The 26,938-nt window shown below is 37.4% G+C and overlaps 1 long non-coding RNA gene and 1 pseudogene across 3 annotated transcripts; both read left to right on the top strand.

Moving 5' to 3' along the window:
• On the top strand, positions 1-21,642 carry LOC136255159 (zinc finger protein 431-like; annotated as a pseudogene).
• A 3,139-nt stretch (positions 21,643-24,781) lies between these two features.
• Positions 24,782-26,618, top strand: LOC136255868 (uncharacterized). Of its 3 annotated transcripts, XR_010701166.1 has the most exons (10): positions 24,782-25,067; positions 25,214-25,257; positions 25,308-25,487; positions 25,537-25,597; positions 25,649-25,827; positions 25,878-26,018; positions 26,069-26,167; positions 26,219-26,306; positions 26,360-26,429; positions 26,481-26,618. It is a non-coding gene; the product is annotated as an uncharacterized lncRNA (long non-coding RNA). The 3 variants fall into 3 exon arrangements; XR_010701167.1 differs by having other exon boundaries at positions 25,214-25,487; positions 26,069-26,161; XR_010701163.1 differs by having other exon boundaries at positions 25,214-25,487.
• The last annotated feature ends 320 nt before the right edge of the window (positions 26,619-26,938 follow it).

Here is a 26,938-nt window from a genome sequence, read left to right as displayed (position 1 = left end):
AATAGATGGTAGCTAATTGCCACGAGTTCATCTAGCTGATTACACATCAATGGAGACGAGAGAGTGCTGCAAGAACACAAAGGTATTAAATGAGTATTATTTATTGGCATTGTATGTAGCTAATGTTGAACAGTTAGGGAGGTTTTTCGAGCCTGCTTGATCTGTGTAAAACTGGCACGGGGTGAGCAATGAAACTGTACATGTGTATTCATCTATGAGGCTAATGTTAGAAGCGACCTCACTGGTTTGAGCACCACCATCAAGTGGCACTTTCAAGCGAGCTGGAGGCAACTTGCGAGACTAAGTACATAGGCTTTTTTCAAGAGGGTGTCACGTATAGCTAGGTACACATGTAGCAATAGGTAGCTATCTCTGCCACCGCGCAGTCAAATTAAGTCTTGCCCCATCGAAATTTCGCTGTGACCTGTGACTCTGGTTACAAAGAGCCTTTTCAATCTTTGACGTGTGACTTGATTAGTGATTGTGGGTTGAAACGTTTTATCTTTGACTGTTGACTTGGCACGAATTTGGTGGCCTTGACACGTTTATGACCATGGTTGAAGATCTACCTACTGTGGGAGTGCCTGTGTGTCACCCTAGTACCTTGCTTTTCGCCAGTCAGTTTCCCAGCGCTTCCAAGTGGAGAAGGTCATAATGCTGGGCTTATAAACTAGCTAGTTACTACGTACACTGCTGTCTATTCTATGTAGCTAGTGTGGTGTATAGCTAATTATATTCATTTGCCTTAGTCTTGTGATTCACTTCAGCGATCAGTGAACAAACTTATCAGGGAACCTTCAAACACTGTTACGGAGGACAATTCAATATACTCTTCTCGTTTAGTATCTATACATATTTGACCAGAACAACCTTTCTTTCAACTGTGGGCCACAATTCACACCATAGTTTAGTAGCTAGTTACGTTACATGTAATTGGCTAGCAGACTATCTTGTAGTAACTTTGGAGAACAATTCATCCTATCATCCCACACTACTGTTCTATTGCTGGAGGACAATGTAATGTGTAATCACAAGCCTACCTACTTTATGCCTTTTATGGTAAAGGTGTCTAGTGGTTAATTTATTGTTTGCATGGCTTACCTTGTGTAAATAAGCACTTGTATGGGTTGTTTGCGCTCTTGTAAATCTGTGAGTGACATATTAGCTACTAGATTCAATTGTGGCTTTGACTTTACAGGAAATGCTAGAGATTTAGGTGAGTAAGCGTGTGAGCTGGAGATTTGCATGTGTCACACGTCTAATGCGTGTGACTTGGACAAGTCTGGTTTTCTTTTCTGCTGTTCTTGTAGGTGCTTTTAATTTGCTTCCCTACTCTCTGAACTGCATGCGTACGTGTGTATGCTGGTGATTAGTTACTGTATTTTAAATAGATGGCAGTTGCCAGGAGTCACTGTACATGTATCACATGTCAAATGGAGACGAGAGTGTGCTGCAATTTATTTTAACAGAAATCGCAGAAACACAAAGGTATTAAGTGAGTATTATTGACATTGTGAGCTGGCATTGTAGAAAAGGTAGGGCAGCTGCTCGATCTGTTTAAACTCAAAATGGCCCTTGAAAATGGCATGGGGTGAGCAATGAAACTGTGTAGGCTACGAGAATCATGTTATAGAGGCAACTTCACTGTTGGTTTGAGCATGACCAACAGTGCCACTTGCAAGTGATGCAACTTGCCGGTTGAGTTTATACCAAGTACTCAAGAGAGTGACATGTAGCTACATGCTGTAGGTAGACCTGTGACTAGTCAAAGTCTTTACCCGCCAAAAGTTTGCTGTACCTGTGACTCAGACAATCTTTAACCTGTGACATAGTGACTATATTTCAATACTTCAGTTGAAATTTTTTATCCTTGACCATTGACTTGGTGACCTAGACCTGTGACTTAGAGTTTGACTACAGTGGGAGTGCCTGTGTGTTTGATTTCTCATGTTTTGCCAGTCAGTTTCCTTTCTACTGTTAATTTGCTTCCCTACTCCCTTAACTACATGTTGTATTTTGAATTAGTAATTCTGTGTTGGCTATGTTGCTGTAATGCTAAGATACTTTACAAGGTAGAAACTTGTTAGAGAGTGTAGTAGGAGGCCCTTGTCTTTTGAGATATAAGTGTTTGTTTGCTAATGATGTAGCACTGATTTGTACTTTGTGTCTTAGTGGCAGGGGTTTCCAGGGAATTCTTAACAGTTTGCCATGTGGTACTCACCAGATTATTCTTAAAACTACACACATGCACAACCTCTTCAAATACCCTAGCTGCAATAACTATTCCGACCTTGAAGTATGTAGTGTATTGATGTATGCAATATAATTTGTACCTCACTGCAGAGTTTGCTTTGACTCTTAACATCCCAGAGACCAAGCTACTTGTTGTTGGGGTTAACTTTACAGCTGAGTACGTAGCTCTGTTAGAACTAGGTGGTGGTAGTGTATAAGTAGTGAAGAAATTTAAGTAATTTGAGGCCATTGATTGAGGCTCATGGGGTAATTAATCACAGAATTGCACAGGAAGTTTTTAGTGAGCTTCACAATTCTGTGTGCGATCTTAGTTTGGAAATAAAAGATTGGTCTATTAATCTGTAGTGCTTGGTGTCCAATAGTATTGTGCAGAGACCTGCATGGCATGGGCTCCCATGCAGGTAATTGTAGAGAATTTTCATCGTTGCTACATCAGATGTATAATGGGTACAGGGAAGGCTGTGCAGAGGGTGCAGCATTTCACCACTGGTCATTTGGTTGAAAGGTACATGAGAAGTCTGTTGACAGTCTGTAGAACTCGGCCAGGCTCCAATGGCTAGGTCATCTTGCACATATGTTTGATGATTGCATGCCAGAAAGGATCTCATTTGGATGGCTGTCTCGGACATGACCTGCCCATAGTGTGAAGCTAAGAAGGTTAAACAAGATTACAAGCTATTCCATCAATGACTCATGGTACCATCAAGACATTTACGAAGCAGTTAATTACAACAATAAGCTTTTTCTAAATCTGTACTCTTCCACTTCTCTTGACAAAATTGACAATCAGCATTTTCAGTGGAAACTTATTGCATTGTCAGCAGTCTCTCATATTATTAAAGGCTTGTTATAATTATAATCTTAAAAACTACTAGTATATATTTTAAAAGACCAGTAAGTATGTATACAAGTTATTGGTTTAAGAGCAACAAGAAACGGTATGTCTTACCAAACTGTTTACAGTTTGAAGTTGATTCATAGGCATTGTGTGCCTTGTTCACCTGTAGTTGATAAACTATACTCATTATGTTCACATGGCAATAGGAAAAGCAGTAAACATGCTCTTCAGCAGTGACCTAACTGAACCATTGCATTTTGAACAGCTTTTAAGCACTCATGCCTAATAATACACTTGCAATTTCTAGGTAGTTGTAATATAAGTAATTAAAGGTTATTTGTGATTTAACACCACCTACTTTAAATTGTTTATCAAAGATGCAGCTATTAGCTTTTTGCCAGCATAACTTTGCATACTGCAGATATTCAATGTAATCCTCACCTGCCTGGACTGTTATTTTCCCCTGCTGTATTTGGGTAGAAGTTCAAAAGTGATATATATTTTATAGTTATAATACGCTTACCAGGGATATGACTAAAATATACACACAATTCACGAGAGCATGTATATTTAGTCATATCCCGAGTAATCGTGCTATAGCTGTTATATTCTACACCCCAGTAGATGAAAACGATTATAGATAGTAAGTTATAGTGAAACAGCACCTCCTGGAGATGGAAATCAATAGAAATTCTTGATGGATCAGACGTTTTACACTTTTAACGGTGCCACGCCCACATAGTCACGATTAGTGAGTTATCCACGAAGCAGACAAGAGTTCATCGAAACTTGTTCGGTGAATAATTGTTGGTTGATTTAGGCACTTGTTATTAGAGACTTGTTTACCGTTTAGATAAGGATTTCGCGGAATGTGTGAAGTTACACCATATATGGTAAGCATAGCCACAAATCGTGGTATATCAGTTATATACCACAGCGCGGCGCTTTTGATCTCAACCACAGGTGTGGTATATATATTATATAGTTATACAACGGCCACGAGTGCTCTGCCTGATATAAACGCACGAGCCTGAGGGCCGTCAGGCCCGAAGGCAAGTGCGTTTATACAGGCAGAGCACGAGTGCACGTTGTATAACTGTTATGTACCACTCACCTAATAGGTGGGAAGAGTCTCACAAGACAGCTGTAACACTTATAAAGGCCAGGTTTCTAACATCGATTGTGGGTAACCAAGCCAGACGTTGCGATGACGTTCCCCCTGTAGTACTGCAGCCACCTGAGATATTGAAAGCTAGTACGCTATGGGTTATATCACTAACCTGCATTCGCTGTTCGACTCTCATCATGTAGTGCTCAGCATGCCAGTGTACCATATAGACTAAGCACCAGACTAATCACCATAGTGATTCTCTCGAGCGAAAAAAAGCAGCTAAATATACGGTTTAAGTAAACAAAACCTAACTACTAAACGATACTAGTCTAATTCTTACTATTGACACTGGCTAAACTTGAATCTGGTGGCATGACAAAACTGGTTCCCACAATCGAACGTAAAGGGTAGTCTTATTTAGAATGTATTTGTTTTATTGAGTCATTGTCGAAGTGGACTACAGTTTAATCTGGGCTAAGATGGCACCAGACTAGTAAGGTGTATAAGTACGTTTATATATGTGTAGACTAGAGTTGTGGCCACCCGCGTTGGCTTTTTCGATCGCCATTAGCTGCTTGTAAACATTATACGTATTGGTGACGTTATGGCCCACAATTGACCTTTACATGTCAGGCTATAAAAGAATTCGAGTGATCTGTGAAGTGTCTTTCCACCTATTAGGTGAGGTGTCGTAGTGGTCTTCGCCACCGGCACTTGTGCTATGCTGCACAAACCGCAGCCAGTGCAATATCTGTATATTGCACTGCGGTCGGTGCATTATAACTTATAATGCACTCGTTGTGGTCTACAAAACCGCAACCAGTGCGTTATAAGTTATAATGCACTCGCTGCGGTCTGCAGCAGTGCAATATACAAATTATGGCACTGGTGGTGCCTTTGAACTGCCCATGCAGAGTGGTACATATATATATATATGGCCTTTTGTACACAAGACTAATCCTTACCTGTGTTAACCTTCTTAATCATTAACTTTTAAACTGGTTCTTTTTCCAGTTAAACATCTTGAAAAAAGTGTTATAATGCCAATGAAACCTAACCCATAACTGTCAAATAAATAAAAGTGCAGTCCATGTATTTCCCAGGCTCACCAGTCATATTAACATGCTTACTGTTGAAAATTCCTTCACCACGTTGAGTAAAGCTTTCTTTTGCGATAGTTCAAAGCATCGTATATCTCAGTATCAATTCGAACCATAAATGCTCAGCACTCCTTTGGTCTTTCTTCAGAAGATTATGAAGTCATGCACATCTTTTATAGTCTCTGCACACTGTTGGTGAATTTTAATTGTCACCAGCTTAATGCATAGTGCCTTATATGGAAGGTTGTGAAATGCATTAATGTATTACCATGGTTTCATTGGTTATAACACTTAGCTGGTGTCTTTGTATCACCTGTAAGGGAATTTCCATTCTTTATCCACACCATTGTCACTAGTGGATTTATTTTGCAAGAAGCCACAACATACTTTGGTATTAATTGAAGCCAATAAAATGTACCACAAATCAGATTCAATTATTGGTTTGCTGAATAAGGTAATGCTGGTTACAAAAAATTCCCAAGATGTGTTTTTGTGGGGATGGTGTAAAACATTGACTGTGGACTATGGGATTGAAATAAAGCAGAAAGATGAAACTTGGGCCAAATCCTACTGTATGGTGCAGCTAAGGGCTATATAGCCAAGTTAGGAATTGGACTGAGTGACAAATCATCTGAACAACTTCTCTTCATCAGTATACTTTGCTAAGAACTCACAACATTTTCATTAGCTATTCAGTCCATAGTCCAGTCCATAGTCCACAGTCAATATTTTGCACCATCCCATTTTTCTGGGCGTTACTATTCAGTGGACTGGACTACTGGACTGACATATTTTTGGTTTTTGCACATTCTATGGTTGGATTTACAGAGTCTTGTAGTAAGCACCTTTAGGGCACCTGTAACCCACTTCTAAACGCTGAAGACAAACAGTGGAATATGCAAAAACTGTCTCTTAATCATTTCATTATGCTACTGTACAGCACTTATAGTTAATGTTGTAGGCAGTGCAGGGAACCAGCGATCAATTTGCCAGTAGACAATATCCTTCGAGATATCCTTCTCTGAGAGCAAGCAAGGAACAAGTTAGTCTCGCATGGCCAGACCTCTAGTGGGCTTACCAATTAGAGATTTTTCAGCACGGGTGCTTATAAGTTTTAACTGATGAAATGTGTAATACATGTTAGGGTCCACAATCCAAAAAGTCAACTTTTAAAAATACATCATGTGGGTTTGCAGGTACTGTAAATGCTGTAGAAGGTTTAGACAATTTGCTGGCTAAACTGCAGTCTTGATCTAACACCATTCATTGTGAGACTTGCCAACGGTCCTTGAGGAGAACACAAGACATTTATAGACACAATTGTGTATAACTACCCGTCCTCATTAGTTGTGAGAGTATTCAGAATAAGCTAGATAGTTTCCTTCCAAGTTCAGACGTGTGTACATGCAGTAGTGCTTTTTCCCCAACTTAACTACAAAAGGCGATCTGGGCACGAGACTATGTACATAGTGTGCGTTGTATATGGATGCATATATAGTGTTTATGTAGTGTGTCTCTTAAAGTGCATTGAAACACACGCAATACACAAGAGTTTCCTAATGCAAGCATTTCAGGATTATTTTTTAAGTATACCTTTCTTATTACAGACTTCAGTATAAGGATTACTCCACTGAAACAGGACAGAATGATGACATCAAGACCGCACCAGTTTAGGAGCAACAATGGCAGTACCATAGATGATGTGATCTGTAAGTATGGTAGTGTATAGAGACTAAGTTGCCTGCACAAAATACTGTCTTACCTTTGTGTGTGTACTGTATACTCCATACAAACTTTCAAGAATTTTAGAGGTACGTAATTTTCATGGATCAACAGCATTTTTCACTGAGATTACCTAATGTATTATACAGTATTGATAATTGTTACTTTTTAAGGATGAGAATTTTGTGGACGGGCACAAGCAACCATGAAATCTATGAATATTACATCCCTCGAAAATGTGTGCATACAGACGCACACACACGCATGCACACACACATCCACACAGACGCCCGCACACACACACACACACACGCATACACACGCACACGCACACGCACACGCATACACACGCACACGCAATCTAAAGACTGAGGAAACAAAAGCTTTAATGGTTTAAGTCATTTTATTTTTCACAGAATTTAAGATTATATAGCATGTGATATACTGTATGTACATAGTGTAGTGTGTGTGTGTGTGTGTGTGTGTGTGTGTGTGTGTGTGTGTGTGTGTGTGTGTGTGTGTGTGTGTGTAGTGTGTATGTGTGTAGTGTGTAGTGTGTATGTGTGTGTGTAATGTGTGTGTGTGTGTGTGTAGTGTAGTGTGTGTAGTGTAGTGTGTGTGTGTAGTGTGTATGTGTGTAGTGTGTAGTGTGTATGTGTGTGTGTAATGTGTGTGTGTAGTGTGTGTGTGTGTGTGTGTGTGTGTGTGTGTGTGTGTGTGTAGTGTGTGTGTGTGTGTAGTCTGTAGTCTGTAGTGTGTGTAGTGTGTATGTGTGTGTGTAATGTGTGTGTAGTGTGTGTGTGTAGTGTGTATGTGTGTGTAGTGTATTGTGTGTGTGTGTAGTGTGTGTGTGTTTTTGTGTGTGTGTGTAGTGTGTTTGTGTGTAGTGCAGTGTATTGTGTGTGTGTGTGTGTAGTGTGTGTGTAGTGTGTGTGTAGTGTATTGTGTGTGTGTGTGTAGTGTAGTGTGTGTGTGTGTGTGTAGTGTGTAGTATGTGTGTAGTGTGTATGTGTGTAATGTGTGTGTAGTGTAGTGTGTGTGTGTAGTGTATTGTGTGTGTGTGTAGTGTGTGTGTGTGTGTGTGTAGTGTAGTGTGTGTGTGTAGTGTGTATGTGTGTAGTGTGTGTGTGTAGTGTGTATGTGTGTGTGTAATGTGTGTGTGTAGTGTATTGTGTGTGTGTGTAGTGTATTGTGTGTGTGTGTAGTGTGTGTGTGTGTGTGTGTGTGTGTGTGTGTGTGTGTGTGTGTGTGTAGTGTGTGTGTGTAGTGTGTGTTTGTGTGTTTGTGTGTAGTGTAGTGCAGTGTATTGTGTGTGTGTGTGTGTAGTGTAGTGTGTGTGTGTGTGTGTGTGTGTGTAGTGTAGTGTGTGTGTGTAGTGTGTATGTGTGTAGTGTGTGTGTGTAGTGTGTATGTGTGTGTGTAGTGTATTGTGTGTGTGTGTAGTGTGCGTGTGTGTGTGTGTGTGTGCGTGTGTAGTGTGCGTGTGTAGTGTGTGTGTGTAGTGTGTGTGTGTAGTGTGTGTGTGTAGTGTGTGTGTGTAGTGTGTGTGTGTAGTGTGTGTGTGTAGTGTGTGTGTGTAGTGTGTGTGTGTAGTGTGTGTGTGTAGTGTGTGTGTGTGTGTAGTCTGTAGTGTGTGTGTGTGTAGTGTAGTGCGTGTTTGTAGTGTATGTGTGTACTGTAGTGTGTGTGTGTGTGTGTGTGTGTGTGTGTGTGTGTGTGTGTGTGTGTATAGTGTGTGTGTAGTGTGTTGTGTTTGTGTTGTGTTTGTGTGTGTGTAGTGTTTGTGTTGTGTTTGTGTGTGTGTAGTGTTTGTGTGTAGTGTATGTGTAGTGTTTGTGTGTAGTGTGTGTGTGTAGTGTGTAGCGTGTGTAGTGTGTGTAGTGTAGTGTAGTGTGTAGTGTGTGTAGTGTAGTGTAGTGTGTAGTGTGTGTGTGTTTGTGTGTGTGTGGTGTGGTGTACAGTTCTAATGCCTGTGATGAAATGTTATATTCTCTTTCACACATTCTTAGATTGTGATGTTGAGTGTTGTGCTATGGAGAAAAAGCAAAGGAAAATGGACCTTGCTCCTGAAATTATCAAATTAAAAGGTGTAAGTTTTAGTAATAGAAATTATAGTGACCCCACTGAAACATGCAGTATTGGATCAGTTGCCCTGATATCTGAACATTGTATTTCAGAGAGAAAAGAGTGGAGATAACGTGCATTATTTTCACTTTGGAAAGTTATTCGAAACCGTCAACTGTCTTATGTTACCACTGTTTTTTTTTTTGAAAATGCCAATAATATTGCAAATCAATATGGACCAGAAATCAACCTCATATTCTCCTTACACAGTGTTGGGACACTTACTTTTTAAATGTAACTAGTTACATATTACATATTATCTACAACTGAACTATTTAGTTACAGTTACATATTACCCATATAATAAAGTAACTACGGTACCACTCAAGCCAATGTCGCACTCGCTCGTACACGGAACTTTGCTTGAGATTTAAAAAAATCACTAATTGAGGGGTGTGGCAACTGTTTCACTCATGAGACAACGTGGCAGCTGTTTTGTTCACAAAAATCACAAGCAAAACAGTTGCCATGCCCCTTAATTAGCAATTTTTAAAAATCTCGAGCATAGTTGCGAGTGCTACGTTGCGCTTGGGCAATACCGTATAATAATACCATACCTGTTTCACTGCCCATACAAAAGTTTCAATAGTAGCAGTGGAATTTATCCCGTATTTCACTGACAGCAGTGAAAAAGTTGTAATTGCAATTTCATTGGCTAGAATTTATGTTAACAATGTAGCGCCAATTAGTGTCGACGCGTGTTTAGTACATAGTGACAAATTGCGTACATGGCAATGGTAATGCACAGCATGCGTATATGCAGCGAGTATGGTATTAACTGGGAATAGCATGGGTAGCAGTGAAATTTGGGATAAATACCACTCTTGTTGTATTGGAAATGGTAAATTTCACTCGGCTTCGCCTCGTGAAATTTATCCCCATTTCCAATACAACACTCGTGATATTTATCCCAAATTTCACTGCTACCCATGCTATTACTAGTACTAATATTACATATTGTATTAGGTTGTGTCCACACCCTTACGCTGTCACATGTGAAACTACCACTTTATCACGTGACATGATTGCATTGTTGGACAATGTGCAAATCTTGGTTATAAGCAAAAAGCTAATGAATAAGCTTCATTCAATAAACTCCATTACTTCATTGTGGCTAGGCATTACTCAATGTATTCAGTAAATTCATTATTTAAAATAATAATATCACGTAATATTAGACTAGTTACAGTAACTTCATTACTTAGGTAACGTGTTACATTTGCAAGTAAAATAACTTGAGTTTTATTACCAATTTTTGCAGCATATTTCGTTATATTACTCCAATTCTACAAAAGCAATAATTATTACATAACGCGTTACCCCCAACACTGCCCTTACATCACCAAAGGAACTATACGTAAGTGCTACCAATGAGTTTCTAGAAAATTTTGTGGTTGATTGACAAATGGTTACCTTAGACAAGTAAAGCGCAGTGATGGCTACGGTTGTGAGCTTGATTTTTCACTATTAGACATAGTTTGTGCTTTCTGAGCACATTATCTTGTTGCATTGAAAATGGAAATTTCACTCTCATGAAATTTTACCCATTTTCAATGCAACACTTGTGGTATTTATCCCTAATTTCACTGCTACCCATACTATTCGAGTTAATACCATACTCATACTTTGGTTGCCTAGCAACAGTTGTTAGGGTCTGGTTGCTATGGCTCAAATGGAAAATCAAATCAAAATAGCTCATAGCAACCATTGCTAGGCAACCACCAACATGGTAACCTTAGCAACTGTTGCCATGGAAATCATTTCTGAGGTAAACATTTTGGGACATAGCAACCATACCTTAGAAACGGTTGCTAAGCAACTGCACTACATACTCTAGCCAATGAAATTGCAATTATAACTTTTCACTGCTACCAGTGAAATTTGGGATAAATTTCACTGCTGTTATTGTATGGGCAGTGAAACAGGTATGGTATTAGTATATGTAATAGGACGCATGGCTGTGGTATTTGGGATTAATAGTGCGAGCATTGTAAACAGGAAGGAGTAAAGTAGTGCGAGGTGAAGCCGAGCACTATTTCCTTCCTGTTTACAATGCGAGAACTATTAATCCCGAATACCACAGCTATCCGTCCTATTGCAAATTAATCTGACAACCATAGCAACTGTTACTAGGCAACAGAAATTCAAAAAATAACCATTGCAAAAGACCAATCACACTTAGTAACCATTGCCTGGCAACCATTGCTATGGTCTCAAAATGACTTTACCACAGCAACGGTTACCTAGCAACCGTTGCTAAGCAACCATATTGTGTCATACCTTGGGGCATCTATCACTATGGTAACAATAGTTGTCAAGTCGGACATTTACTTCTAATATAAACACACCACACTATTTTAGCCAATCAAATTAGTATTATAGATTTTTGTCATGGGACCTTGACAAACAAGTGTAATACTTTATTCTATTGGCTAATCGCTTGACGTATTTCAATATAATACGTCAAGCTGCTATTGAGAGTATTATACAGTAACACATTCAGTTGTTGGATTATACAGGATATAATTTTATCGCGCTGAATAGTTGTTGATTTATGGGTAGTACTCCAGTGGTTTCAGATTTGCTGTACATCCAATTAAGCAATGATGATTGAATTGTGTAGTGCATGCGTGGGGTGTGAGTGTCATAAGCGGTACTGCTACACATGACGCTACACTTTCATGCTACACATGACGCTACACTTTCATGCTACACATTCACGCCCTACGTACGTCATGTGATTTAAATAGAAATGCAATCGTCAGTACATGTTAACTGTAACTCATAGTGTATGATATATTTGCTTGAGCTTAATGCATGCATGCGACTGTTACAATAGACAGTACAATAGGGAAATACATAATCACCTAACGTACAAATGTAATCCCTACATTCATGGCTAAAGTAGGAATCAAATTTATGTGTCAAGTGATGATATTAGCTGTGTAATCTTCACTTTCTATTGTACCAATCCCTACTGCTGTAGTTTGTTAATTCCTTCCTGTTTGTCTAATCTTATCCCAATCATTGTAAGAGTATGCAAAACTTAAAAAAGAATTATTTTATTTTATTTTATTTGCAAGTTCAAGTGATTGGTTTCCACGACTTTGTACCTTAACACTTTATTATCCAACCATGTGTGATTTTACCTGACTTTATTATACAACTCTTTATAGTGTTTATATGCTATTGAATGCTGTTTGTGTGAATGATTTTGGTATGGTATAGTAAAAAAAATTGGCGGTAAAAAAGTTTGGTGAAAAGCCACTGTAGAAAAATTGGTAGAAAAAACTTTCGTTCAGCACATGCACTACTCCAGCTTGTTTCAGCACTATCTATGAATATGCTATGGTCCCTACTGTAGTTGAAAATTCCAATCTTTTTGTGTACTTGCATAAACTAGTTTGTAATGAACCAGTATGTCCACATCATATTTAGTTTGTAAAGCTGGTTTTTTTTTTCTTTTTTTTTTTTTGCAGAAAATTATAAACCTTTTGCTATTCTTACTACATATGTATGAGTATGATGCTATGTACTAATGATTTAATTACAGACTTCAGTATAAGGATTACTCCACTGAAACAGGACAACATGAAGATGATGACATCAAAACCTCACCAGTTTCAGAGCAGCTATGGTACTAACTTTGATGACGTGATCTGTAAGTAATGATCTTTTGTATTGATATCTGGTGGATAGGGAGAGAAATACTTAATATGGTGTATTATGCAAGCCAGACATCAGGTCTTAGGCATTTAATTAAGTGTTGTGTTGATGGTTTGGTGGTGACCACAAGTCCTGCCTAACAGTAAACTCTGTGAGGTTTCAGGATACACTGTTGTGCCAGCCTACTTGTATCAGGTAGCAAAATACATTTATAACCTGTTAGCCTGGTGTTGGGCAGTATACTGTGGTATTTTCATCATACCATTTGAAAGGTATACATATTGACTTTCATATTACCAGCATAATATTGTATTGTGCTATGAGGGAAGCCAGACATTGGGTCTTGGCATTTAATTAAGTAATGTGTTAATGGTTTAGATGTGACCACAAGGCCAGCCTAACAGTAAACTGTGAGGTTTCAGGTTACAACCTACTGCCAGCCTACTTGTGTCAACTGTGTAAATGTTAGTAAAATGTATTTATAACCTGTTAACCTTTAGTAACTTTTTCTTGTGGTATATATCCAACTTTGGATAGTAACTACAGATTAACACAGAGGTTGGACGCGCTTTAAACACTACTTAAATATATTGCTCTTAATTGCATTCTTTTGTTTGGTATTTCACGTTACCCTCAATAGTCGTAATACTAACTGAAAAACGATGGAGTTCACTGGGGTTCGTTAGATATTCAGATCATCCTTCACGTAAGCTTCAAGGCAACGTACTTTGTTTTCTAAAAGCACTCTAGATTTTGGGGTGAAATTAATAAATTGCGATTTGATGCATACAACTTGACCAGACTTGTCACGTGTGTTTTCTATAATGAAACAACGTACCTTCACTGCGTTACACTGAGATCGCTGTATTATCCTCCTCAATAAAACAGATTTTGCGTAATTTATTTTATTGGCACTTTAATCTCTGGCTTTTTTACCAGCTTAATCAGCGGGATTGACTGGGATTTATCACGCTATTAGATTTAGAAATACATAAGCTTTCAAATGCATTAGTTTTAAAATTGTCTTGAAATGAAGATTTTCCAATGAAAATGTACAGCTCACGTGAACACGTCCAACCTCCTCTGAGATTAACACTTGACTGTTTTTATCACAAATAGAGCAATACCTGGTTGATTAAAAATGTGTTATTAGTTTGACTGCCAGGATACCGGGGTATTTTCTCAACACCGAATACCGGGATCAAAAATGCCACACCGCCCAACACTATGTTAGCCATGAGTAACTTACTTGTGGTATACATCCAACTTTGGGTCGTAACTACAGATTAACAGTTGACTACAAATAAACATTAAAATGTGTATTAGTTGATCATCAGGACACCATGAAATACCGGATATTTTCTCAATACCGGATACCGGGAGCATAAGTGCAATACCGCTCAGCACTACAGTGGTTTTGTTAACAGATGCTAGCAGTAAATGTGTAGCAATAGAGTGCCAGTAATACTGGTGGAGTAGTTAAAACAATGATTTCAACAAAGTTCTGTTTCTGATCCTCTCCAGCACAGAGAGCTTACAAAATGGTTACTTAGTTCATTGTTATAATATTGTAATAGTTGTTCATGGCTTTGGCTATGGCTTTGCGACGTTTATGAGCTCCTGGTATAGAAGCTTATTAGCACCAAAGACTATTAGTAAACTAAAGCCATTCATGCTTTCAGTGCTTACAAGCTCCTAGTTATACTGTATATGCAGAACAGCCTACCAGTTGGTTCTACAAATAGATTACGTGGACAATTTCTGATAGTCTGATCACCAAAAATTGAGGCAGTTCGGTTAATGCTCTGAGAAAGAAGATGAGGAAGTACAATATAAAACTTAAAGCATTGCCTATGCTTGTGTGTACAAAAAATACAGCACTCGGGGGTGTCTTGAGGTCAATACAGCACTAAGCTTTGTGTCGTGTCATATTAGCCTCTCTACACAGCCCCTTATGCTGTATTTTCCGTACACACACGTGGCAGTACTTTAACTACAACATACAGTACTACCATACTGCATGATTACAGTAGGACCTCAAACTTTCATTATCTGAACCCTCGATTATCCAAACAGTAGCGATGACTGTTCTATTAGAGTATTTTGTCAACAGATGTAAGTTCTATTAGAGTATTTGAACACAACTCTGAATGGGCTTCATATATTCACCTATCTGTAAACTGTGATTGAACTGATACACAGGTGTTCAGATAATGGAGATCCCACTGTACTATCAAAGAACTTGATTATAATATAGTGTCGCACCGTTAACCAAATTAGCTGATTATTCAATTTTAGCAACAGAATTAGCCGATACCGATAACTGATCTGATATACTGTACACTAATATCCCTAACACTCATCCTCATCATTATTAAATGACTCATAGATATATTAGTGCATTGGTGTATAGCTAATTCTAGGCTAAAATGTATAGTTAGTGTATATCACAAGTAAAAGTTACAGTAACGCATGGCACACAGGTATTAAGTACTGTACATTTAATACAGTTGAGACAAGTGGTTGACACTAAGAAAACTAAAACTTCACTTTGGGTATGGCTAGGGCTGAGCGATTGTGACATTTTGCTACTTTTACAATTGTGGGATGCAACATATCACGATTATGATAACGATCATGATGTTACGACTGCACAACTTTGTATGACTTATTTAATACACAGTGAAATTGTGTACAACTGTTCAACATAATAAAGGCCATAGGCAGTTACAGTTTAATACAAAGAAAACAACATACAGTGGTTCCTCGATTATCCGAACTCGTTGGGCCCTGGGTGTGTTCAGATAATCAAAAAATTCGGATAATCGAAGCCAATTCATTTATATACAGAGCCTTGTTCAACTACTCTAATGGAACGCACACCTTATATATAAAATACTCTAATAGAGCAGTCATCGTTACAGTTCGGATAACCAAAAGTTCGGTTAATCAATGGCTGGATAATCGAGGGACCACTGTGATGAATAGTAATATCCTTAAAATTCAATGGTTTCTAACAGGTGAGCTTTAAACTACGCAATAAGATTTATTTATACAATGAACTATTATATCAAGCTTGTTTCCCAGATTGTGTTCTTCCACAACAGTATGTGCCACCATTTTGAATTTACAATTTACTAATACACATTTGCATGTGATGTCACAACATCACGAATATCACATCTCAACATTGCGATGTTCAGAGACAATCACGATTAATCCCATAATCAATATTATCTCCCAGCCCTAGGTATGGTTTGTGGTCACCACTATACCATTAACACATAACTTGATTAAAATGCTAAATAGCTTATGTTTAGCCTCCCCCCAAATCTATACAGTGCAGTAGAGATTAACATTGGCTTTGATTTAATAAATTAGCTATTGGCCAATATCGTTCTGATACCAAAAATTACTGAACTAATTATTGGTGCAACACTATACATGTATAACATTTTTGTCAGCTCAGACATTCGTACACCCGTGCTTGTCAATCTACAGTACATGCATAAGGTTACCAACCTTAAAATGTTATTGCTAGAGCCACCTATAATGTTAGTTCTCCAATTGCTGTAAATGTAATAATTATGGTGTTCATATAATGTTATATAGACTATTATTTGCTTGTTATGTACACTATATTGTTGTTTCTGTTTCCAGTTTGTGATGATTGTGATAAATCATACCATGGTGACTGTCCAGTACATGGTCCTCTAATCCCATTGGATGAATCCCGGGGGTGGGACCAAGACTCAAAATTCTTTACCAGTGTACCAGTACCACTACAAGTTACAGTGAAGATGTCCTCCATTATGAATGCTGGCAAGGGAGTGTTTGCCAAAGAGTTTATACCCAGAAGGACTAGGATTGGTCCATACCAAGGAAAAGTGGTACTAAAAGAAGATGTAACTGATGAAATTGATACAAGTTACTTCTGGGAGGTATGTACAGCTGTAGTGCAGTGATTGGTAATAGCATGGGTAGCAGTAAAATTAAGGTAAATACCGCGAGTGTTGAAAATAGATAAAATTTCACAAGGTGAAACCAAGTGAAATTTCTGTTTTCAATGCAACAAGAATGATATCAAACAGTATGGTAGTACTGTTTAAGTGGGGATTCTCTGAAAATGACATGTGCCGCCTAAAATACAGCCTTTAAAAGCATCCTAGAGACAACGAAAATCACCTTTATGGAATAGTATTAGTCCATCTAACATGAAATACAGCATTAAAAACAAGAAAACATTTACCGGTGACCAGATACAGAATTTTTTTAAAATCTCCAAAACTTGAAATTTGTACTAACTTGCTCACTCACTCACTCACTCACTCACTCACTCACTCACTCACTCACTCACTCACTCACTCACTCACTCACTCACTCACTCACTCACTCACTCACTCACTCACTCACTCACTCACTCACTCACTCACTCACTCACTCACTCACTCACTCACTCACTCACTCACTCACTCACTCACTCACTCGACTCACTCACTCACTCGACTCACTCACTCACTCACTCACTCACTCACTCACTCACTCACTCACTCACTCACCACAGTTGCAAGCCTAGAGCCCAAATGAAGTAGTGCATAGTCACCATTTTACGCCACAACAACAAACTCACTGGTGAGATGTGCCCTGTACGCCTTGTCTTTCCTTTTATCTTCAATCAGGTGGGTTGTCTTCTTCAAACATCGAAATCATACCGAGATGTTAATTTTCTGTATCAACACTTTTCTGTAGATGCCACAAAATTATTTCAGAAAGCGCTTTATGCTGTTGAAAGAGCAGGGCGCTTATAATTACAAGCGTTGCACGTGAAACATTAGGGCTGCTGAGTTGTCACTTTGACTTTTGCCAATGCCTGGACTGCAATTGACAAAGAGATTTGTTATTTAATAGACGGACTGATACTCGACGGCTTATTCCTCTAAACACACTGACTCAGCCACTTAGTGCCGGATGGCAAGATCATTGGATATTACTCGAGTGGAAATTGTATTACTTCATCCTGTTAGTTGAGATTAAGCTCCAGACAACTGAAAGGGCCTGTTCGTTTAAACAACTTCTGGCCCCGGGTGAATAGAATGCGGACCATGGCATTGAGACAGGTCATAGATCTGAGCACCACTATTAGCTACTACGATCAAAGGTAAGCTATGCATGCACTTTAATAAACTGTACAGGAACTTAATAGCTAGCTCACAAGTTACACTGTAACCAGCTGTGCCACAACAAAAAAAAAACAACTAAAACTAGTATTCTAAAAAATGGTTATTTTAAAAATGAAATAGGGATCTATGCAATAAAAAGTAGTGAAACAAGAGATGAATGATGGTATTACAGCATAGCTTGATAGGAAAGTCCCTTCTTCGGCACATTGGCTATAATTTTGCCCAATGCCAAAGTAGGGACTTTCCCATCGAGCTATGTTGTAATACCATCATTCATCTCTTGTTTCACTACTTTTTATTGCATAGATCCCTACTTCATATTTAAAATAACAATTTAAAAAAAAATGTACTAGTTTATCTAAACAACCAAAAATTTTAATATTTCTATAGCAAAGGCTGCTAGGCGAATACCAACATTGTTGTCTTAGCAACTGTTACCATGGAGATTGTTTCTAAGGTAACTACCATTTTAAATCATAGCAACCATACCTGTTGCTAAGCAATAACACAATTGATGCCACACTGTAGTACATATTCTAGCCAAAGAAACTGCAGTTACAACTTTTCACTGATAGTGAAATTTAGAATTAATTTCAATACTGTAATAGAGACTTTGTATGGGCAGTGAAACAAGTGTGGTATAATTTTAATTATATAATTAATCTCGACTTCCATAGGTTAAAAAAAGTTGTTCTGAGTCATACTACATTGATGGCAAGAATGAGGAACATGCTAGTTGGTTGAGATTTATCAATTGTGCTAGAAATGAAGAAGAACAGAATTTATTATCATTGCAATACCAGGGTAATATTTACTGCTACACCATTAAAGATATTCTACCAGGCACAGAACTATTAGTATGGTATGGTGAGCAGTATGTCAAACTATTGGGACTACCAGTAGAACATATTATCAGTAAGGATACAGTAGTGTGCATGATAAATGTGCAGTGTAACCCAAAATTTTTACCAATATGCCGGTTTTTATGTAGCAGTGTATAGTAAGGATATGTAAAAATATTTATTTAAATACTTTACTGACAGAGCGTACCTTAATGGACAAAAGTGTTGGTGTATCTGCCACCAAATCATGAGTACAAAGAATAGCCTTACAGAAGTATTATCAGCTTGTTTAAATAATCGCAAAAACCTGACTTGGTTTACTGGCTTACCTGCCTACAATTGAAAGGAATCATATATTTACCATTTGATGACACAATAGTGAATGTAGCTTGTATACCTTTTCTGGTTTCCACCAAGCATGTAGGCATGTACAAAATTATGTACATATATAGGAAGACACATAAAAAGTTATTTGTTGAAGTGCTTTCCCTAAACAGTAAGTAGATAGTTGAACTATAGTTGTAGCAATCGGTTCGCTTCTGATAAACAGAGCAGTATTCCACCCTGTTTTTTGTTTGTTTGTGGTTGTTTTTTCACAGATGTACTTCTCATGGAGTTACGTAGCTTTGAGGCTATCAGCCACGCTCTTTAATGCACCAGCCTTGCTAGTTAGTTAAATGCTTGCTTTCATGTCTGAGATGATCTTTGTGGTTAACTGTGAAAATACATCAGTCAGCCTACGTTACACGGAGAAAAAAAACTATTTAATTTTTAATTTCTACACAATCATTTGCTGAACACCATTAAACACTCTCGTCTCCATATTAGTGTCAACTTACATGATCGATCCCTACCATATAGTACAACCAACAAACAGTCGGTATACATACGCAGTAAGAAATACACACAGAGAGATCAATTGTAAACAAATGAATTAACCTATTTTGCTTAACTTATGTACAGATGTTCACGTTTAACATGATTAGCTAAGTATACAGTACTTGTTTTTGTTTGTGCAGATTTCAACTACAGTTGCTCCTATTGCCAAAGGCAATTTGTGGAAAAGTACAATTTTGATCTTCACTTGAGGTACAGTCAAGCTTGTCGTGATGCTAATCCACAAGTGTTCAAGTGTGGAAAATGTGGAGAAGTGTTTACTACACTGATCAACCTTCAACAACATATCAGGAGACATGAACAAAATAACCATCCCACATCCACATACTCAAGCTCTCAAAAAGTTTCCAATTCTTCAACATCACAGACACCAATGCCAGCTGGACTCTCCCAATTTGAATTCTCTGATGAATCTTTTACACAAAATGAAGATCTACAGGAACACTTACAAACTCATAAAGTAGGCCGTCCTCGTAAATCTCAGCACTGTAACGAGATGCATGTTAAAACTCACAATGGAAAGAAGCTCTACAAGTATCAATATTGTAGTATTCCAATAAGACACAGAAGTGCACTGAAATGCCATCAGAGAACTCACACTGAAAAAAGTCCCCTTCAATGTCAATACTGTACAAAAGCATTAGCAACGACTGCATCACTTAAAAGTCATATGAGAATGCATACAGGAGAGAAGCCTTACAGCTGTAAGCATTGTGGCAAGTCCCTTTCATCATATAGTGGCCTTCAATGCCATTTGAGAACTCATTCAGGAGATAAGCCATATCAATGTCAGTACTGCCAAAAGCAGTTCATAGTTCATAGTTCATTGATAGTGCATTTAAGAGTTCATACAGGTGAATAGCCATACCCATGTCAAATTTGTCAAAAAGCTTTTAAAACCAGCGGTGCACTGAAAATACATTTACGTTCACATACTGGAGAGAAACCCTACCAATGTCATTATTGTAATAAAGCGTTTACAACATCTGGTAATCTAAGAATGCATGTACATACTCACACTGGAGAGAAATCCTATCAGTGCCAGTATTGTTCCAGAAAATTTGCAAGATCTGAACGACTGCAATACCATTTGAAAACTCATAGAGGAAAAAAGTCTTACCGATGCCAATATTGCTACAAAGCCTTCTCACACAATTCTGTGCTAAAGAAACACCTATGGATTCATAAGAATGATAAGGTCCTTCAACGTCAGTTTTATAGTGAGGTATTTGTAAAATCTAATGCTCTTGGATCACAATTAAGAACTCAGAAAGGAGAGAAGAGTTATGAATGTGAACAATGTAGTAAAAAATTCACATCCCGCAGTGGTATTGTATTTCATATGAAAGCCCATGCAGGAAATAAACCCTACCAATGTCACTACTGCCATAAAGCTTTTGGAAGGAAGTTTTCACGTAATAGACACATGGTATCTCATACTGAAGGAAAACTTTTCCAATGTCTACACTGTAGTAAAAAAATTATGTCAGCTGCTGGTTTAACATATCATTTAACTACCCATACAGGTGTGAAGCCATACAAATGTCATTATTGTCCAGAGGCTTTTCCATTCAACTACTTGTTAAGAAGCCATTTACGATCTCACGATTCTGAGAAACCATTCAAGTGTCAGTACTGCTGTAAAGCTTATCATAAATCTTTTTGTCTTAAAAGACACCTGAAGAGTCACAGGAATACTGACACATTTGCAGATTTGACTGCTGCATGAACAAATAAATAACCACCATTTTCCCATTTCATAGTGCTATGTAGATCACCCTATCAAAGCACTGTAGTAGTAGCTGTGTAGTACACTAGTGTTATTAACTCTGTGATTGTGTGTGCTGTATTGGAAGTTTTCCACATTCTCCTTATAGAAATAATTATTTTCTTTATACAAATAATTGTGTTTCACCATGATGTTCTTGTTATCTCAAGTTGTATGCTCCTTACAGCCCAACTTCACACATCTGGTATAAGGGTTCTTACATTGAGCAATTGTACTTCCAATATACATAGTGTTCAGCTAATAGCTACCTGAAAACTGAAGAATGTATATGCACAATGCAAGTGAGTGAGCAGCTCACCTGTGTAACTATTGCCCACTTGAATGAGTTAATGTTATAAGACATGTCATATCACTCATATGTAGCACCAGAAGTACCTGAAAACATGGATTAATTAAGGAGGCAATTGCAAAACAAGTAAACAATCAAAACGTTTCTGTTTCATATTTATTCACTTGTATAATATCATAGTAGAAAGTTGTCTGTACTTGGTAGCAGCAACTCTGTCGTGAATGATTTTTGTGATTAAGCAAGTGATGCAACAAAATTTGCTTATACATAAATTGAGGCATAGGCGGGACAAGAAAAGATCTAGGTACTCTAATATATAGAGCAGTCACAGTATTCAGAGAAGCAGTGTAGTAAGTTACTTAGCAATGTATGTGTAGTTATAAATAAGGAGATATAGATGGTGGAGAGCAGCTATTGTCAGCTGCAGGTGATTACCTTTTTTTTTCAGTTGGCCTGCTCCACTGCCCCTGAATTGAGGGAACTTAGTAATTACAAGCTGGGTCCTATACAGAACCTTAATATGTAGGCTCTAATAACTATGGCCAAACAATCAATTCAAAAGTCCACTCTGTGCAAACTGCAAGAAGCAATTTCAATTATCCTTATAATTGAGTATGCAACTCAAATTGTAGAACAGTCATACTAAGTAAAGAGCAACACCTCACTTCTCTTTTATAAATGTTTATTACGTGGCAGTACAGAAATTCTGTTATGAACTTTATCCCACTCCAGTGTCTTGTTGAAATGTGTAGAAGTCACTAACATAATTATTATTTGCTACTCTGTAAAGGTGGCTACATTCTAATTAGTATAGTGCAATTCACCACAAATTTCCAGAATTTATAATTTGGTGTAACTTTTATAAACAGGTAAATAAACTGATTCAATAAAACGTTTTGCTAGTATGAAAAAGTTTATACCCATCCTATTATTGTTTCATAGTGGTATTGCTCCACCCACTTTATTTGGAAACCTGACTATTCTAATTATAGAGCTATTTTGCTGCTTTTTCACATTTTTTAGGCTTACTTGAAATTTCTCTCTGTAATAATTTTGTACTACTATCACCGTAACTTTGTGCAAGTTTTGGAAATCATTGGATTTTACTACAGGAAGAAGTGTAAAAATAATCAAAAAGTTACGAAACATGACTTCCGAAGCAGAAATATTAAAATCGCTCCGTAATTAGAAGCCTGACTTTAATTATACACTTCGGTTTTAATCCATCCATTATACTTGTAGGAGTAATCACACTTTTAACAAACTTTGCACTTGCTAACATTTTAAGGGATTACAAATGATATATACGCCCATAACAGTGGCGAATCTAGGAATTTATAAAGGAGGTTTCCAGTTTAGAAGGTGGAGATATATATTGACATGAGATACGCAAAAGTTTGCACTACATTGTCTGGTTTGGTAAGATGAGACCAAAAAAAAAAAAGGTCACAGCCTAGTAATAGTACATAAAATATATTAAATAACTTCCTACCCACTACTTTAGTAGCTACTGTGACTGCTCTATTAGAGTATCTCGATCGAGACGCACGCCGCGATAATTAAAACATTTTTAATTGTTACGCAATCATTTTTCAAAGAGGGTTTCCGTGGAAACCTTGAAACCCCCCTAAATCCGCCACTGCATAAAAGTTTGTTCATTTTGGAAGTTTATGGTGAACTGCACTATAAGCCCCAGCACAGCACGCTGGATGTACAAACTATAATACAGCGGAATAGTTGCAAATAATAAACATTTCGTGTACAACTTACACTCCTTATGACATTTTTGATATAGTACCACTGCAGATTTGACCTTTGGTGACCTTTATAGCCATTTTAAAATAGAAAATTCACTACTGTATTTATTTCCCTTGATCAATGATCATAGGGCATTATTTTATGCTGTTAACATGGTTTCAAATTAAAGGTGTTTACCTAACAAACAACTTGACTTTGGTTTGAAGTGAATAGCTCATTTCAATTTCCTTTTAACAACCTACATTCAGTGTCACAATCACTGCATCAACCATCATTTCAGCTTTAATTTGCATTGTCATGAAAAGTCCTGACCAGATCAACCACATCCTCAGACACTCCTGTCCTAACCACTCAAAATATCATACAGCATGATAGTACTGTATAGTAGGGACCACTGTGAAAAAAAGAGGAATATAAGATGGTATATCTAATGGCTTAAACTATACAAATAATCTCAGTATAGTCTTGCATTATACTAACTATCTTATAGTTTAGTATAAACCCCATCTTATATTATGGGAAACAGATTATACTTTAGTTTAATACACATTCTTTGTATGGCTTTGTTTACTTAACTAAATGTGATAACTTTATAGCTTCACCATCAGATCTCATTATTTTTAGCTTCACCATCTCATGTGACTTAAGATTTTTTTCACTGTACCAAACAAAGTCATGATGATTTTACAATAAGTAGCTACACTTCTGTTAATCACTATAGCTAGCTAACTAGCTTCAGTTTGTTGTGATAATTTCATACGCACACATTTTCATATAGCAAAGCATATAATACCAGAAAAATTAATTATTCAATCTAAGAGTCATACAAATCTAGATTTTCTTGCACAGTTAGCACACCTGCAAAACACTGTGCAAAAAGTGGGATATAATATGGTATTTCCAGTGGCTTATTGAATACAAATAAGCCTTAATATAAATCCTGTATTATACTCATTTTATACTTTAGTATAATCCACACTATACTATTGCATATATGGTTTCAGTTTATTTACCACATTACCTCAAATAGCTTATATCTAATATAATGCCCACACTATACCATCGCATATATGGTTTCAGTATATTTAACACATTAACTGAAGTCTTACAAGAGATTGTTAGTATAATGCAGGTTATACCAAGCTTTTTTGTATTCAATAAGCCACTGGAAATACCATCTTATATCCCTCTTTTATCACAGTGAAAGTTCGTAGTAATGCTTGTTTAAAATTGAAAGGGTCAGTGGTGTGCGCATGCGTATTAGATGCAATTAAGTCGCCATCTTTGTCGCTATTGTTGTATCAGAGGTTGTAAATGTGAGTGATATGACGGTGTATCTCGCGGAGAGAGTGTGCGCGATCGGCGCCATCGTCCAATGAGCCACGATGATAGTTATGGACCACAACTGTACATCCCTGCTGGCTGTAGCCAGTGGTGAAGTGGCACGGCCAAGTGGAGAATTCCTTCAATGGCAGCAATCAAAAACAGCTCTAGATGAGTAAGTATTAGACTAAAATGATAGCTTGTACGATAGGTTTAGCCGTATTAAATTGTTTATTGTGTATTGTATGACAATGGCCTGTAAATGATTCAACTTTGGTGTTGCTGTGTACGTATTACATGTTTTATATCCTGTTATTTCAGCTTATGGCAGATGACGAGTGGACACAGTTCATCAGCCATCAACGGTAAGAGTATGCATGGTCTGCTCTTATGATTTTGTATATTATCTCTTCAGTGGTACAGTTTCTTGTCGAACCTCTTAGTTCTACAGGCTGTCAGTGTACAACATCTGCAGTGTTAGTTTCCTTCAATGGCAGCTGCTTCCTTTAAAGAATCTGGTAGCGACCACATGTGGACAGTTTTGTTCTTTTTCCACGGAGTTGTTCAACGTCATCTTCTAATTATACTTACAGCTGTAAGTGCATTAAGCCTGATTGTGTTTTTATTAATTTTCTTTTTAATAGGGTAGGAATTATAGACTTGGTCTCAGTTCTAGGAAATTCTTCTTATTGCTAACATCTGTAAGTAAGTATACTGAGAGTGTCCAGTATACAATTTATATTTACCTTCATTTAGGTTTGTGGAAACTGGTCTCATTTCTTCTGGGAACCGGTCTCATATCTTCATACTTTTTATCAACAGCTGATGGCTGCTATATACCTCGTCTGGCACTGTAAATGAGTTGAGTGCTTTCAAGAACCTGTTCCATCTTGTTTGTCCTTATTTCACTGACCATGCTCGTATTGCTAACAAAAGTAAGTTCACTGAGAGTATGCAAATTATATTATATTTTGTCTTGTTTCAGTTGTACTTAGTGATTACAAGATTCTTGGACTTGGTTATCAGTGTATCAGATGCTTCTTGTGAGCTTACATAACACGTTAGCCCAACAAAGTCACATACTAAGTGGCTATTTTATGTCTGGTTAGACTCACTGATAACAACTGTAAGTACACCAAATAATCTAGAATGTGAATTATGTTTGCCTCCATTTAGGGTTGTGAGACCTGGTCTTATCAGACTTGTCTTAGTTGTACATGGATTGTCGGTCCCAGACTCGGCCTCAGTTTTAAAAGATTGTTACAAACTGTATACGTAAGTACAATGATTGTTCAGTATACGCATTATATTTACCATCGTTAATAGAGTTGTGGGACCTAGCCGCCATTCTACATGGTAATACTAGGTTTCCAGACAAGGTCTCGGTTTTATGAGATTCTTATTGTTACAAACTGTAAGTCCAACGATTGTCCAGAATACACATTATATTTACCATCTTTGTATTAGAGCTGTGGGACAGTTCTACCAAGGCAACTAACAGATTGTCACAGAGTTCTACATAGTGATGATAATACAGGTAATTTGTAATGGAATTTGTGAATTGTATTTACTGTCGTACCTGCTGCAGTTGGATAAAGACTGATAAATGACGAAATTGATTTGATACTGTCATGGCTGGCCAAGGAGACATTGATTTACTAGCTGTACCTATTGTGGTTTTAATATATTTACAGAATTTAATTCATTACAAATATAATTATAGAAATTATTTAATTAAGCTAGCCACAGATTATAGGAAAGTAAAAAAGTACAGTAGTATAGTAGCCAATATATGGTTGAAATAGGCTTAGTTTAGTCTGATAATACACTGCACTATACTAGTGATTTAATCTCCAATATATGACTGTCTTAAACGTATTCAATAAGCTTGTTATAGTAAAGTCCTAATCTATTAATATATGCTGTACTATTTCATTCCAATACTAACATAATAAGACTGTTATAGACCTTATTATTCTGAGCTTTTTTCACAGTGGACCACAAAGGAGTAGGCATGGCCCTGCACAAAATAACATACAGCCTTAA

Source organism: Dysidea avara, chromosome 1 (genome assembly GCF_963678975.1).
Source record: "Dysidea avara chromosome 1, odDysAvar1.4, whole genome shotgun sequence".
In the NCBI taxonomy this organism is placed as follows: Eukaryota; Metazoa; Porifera; class Demospongiae; order Dictyoceratida; family Dysideidae; genus Dysidea; species Dysidea avara.
This window is presented reverse-complemented; position numbering and strand designations above follow the sequence as displayed.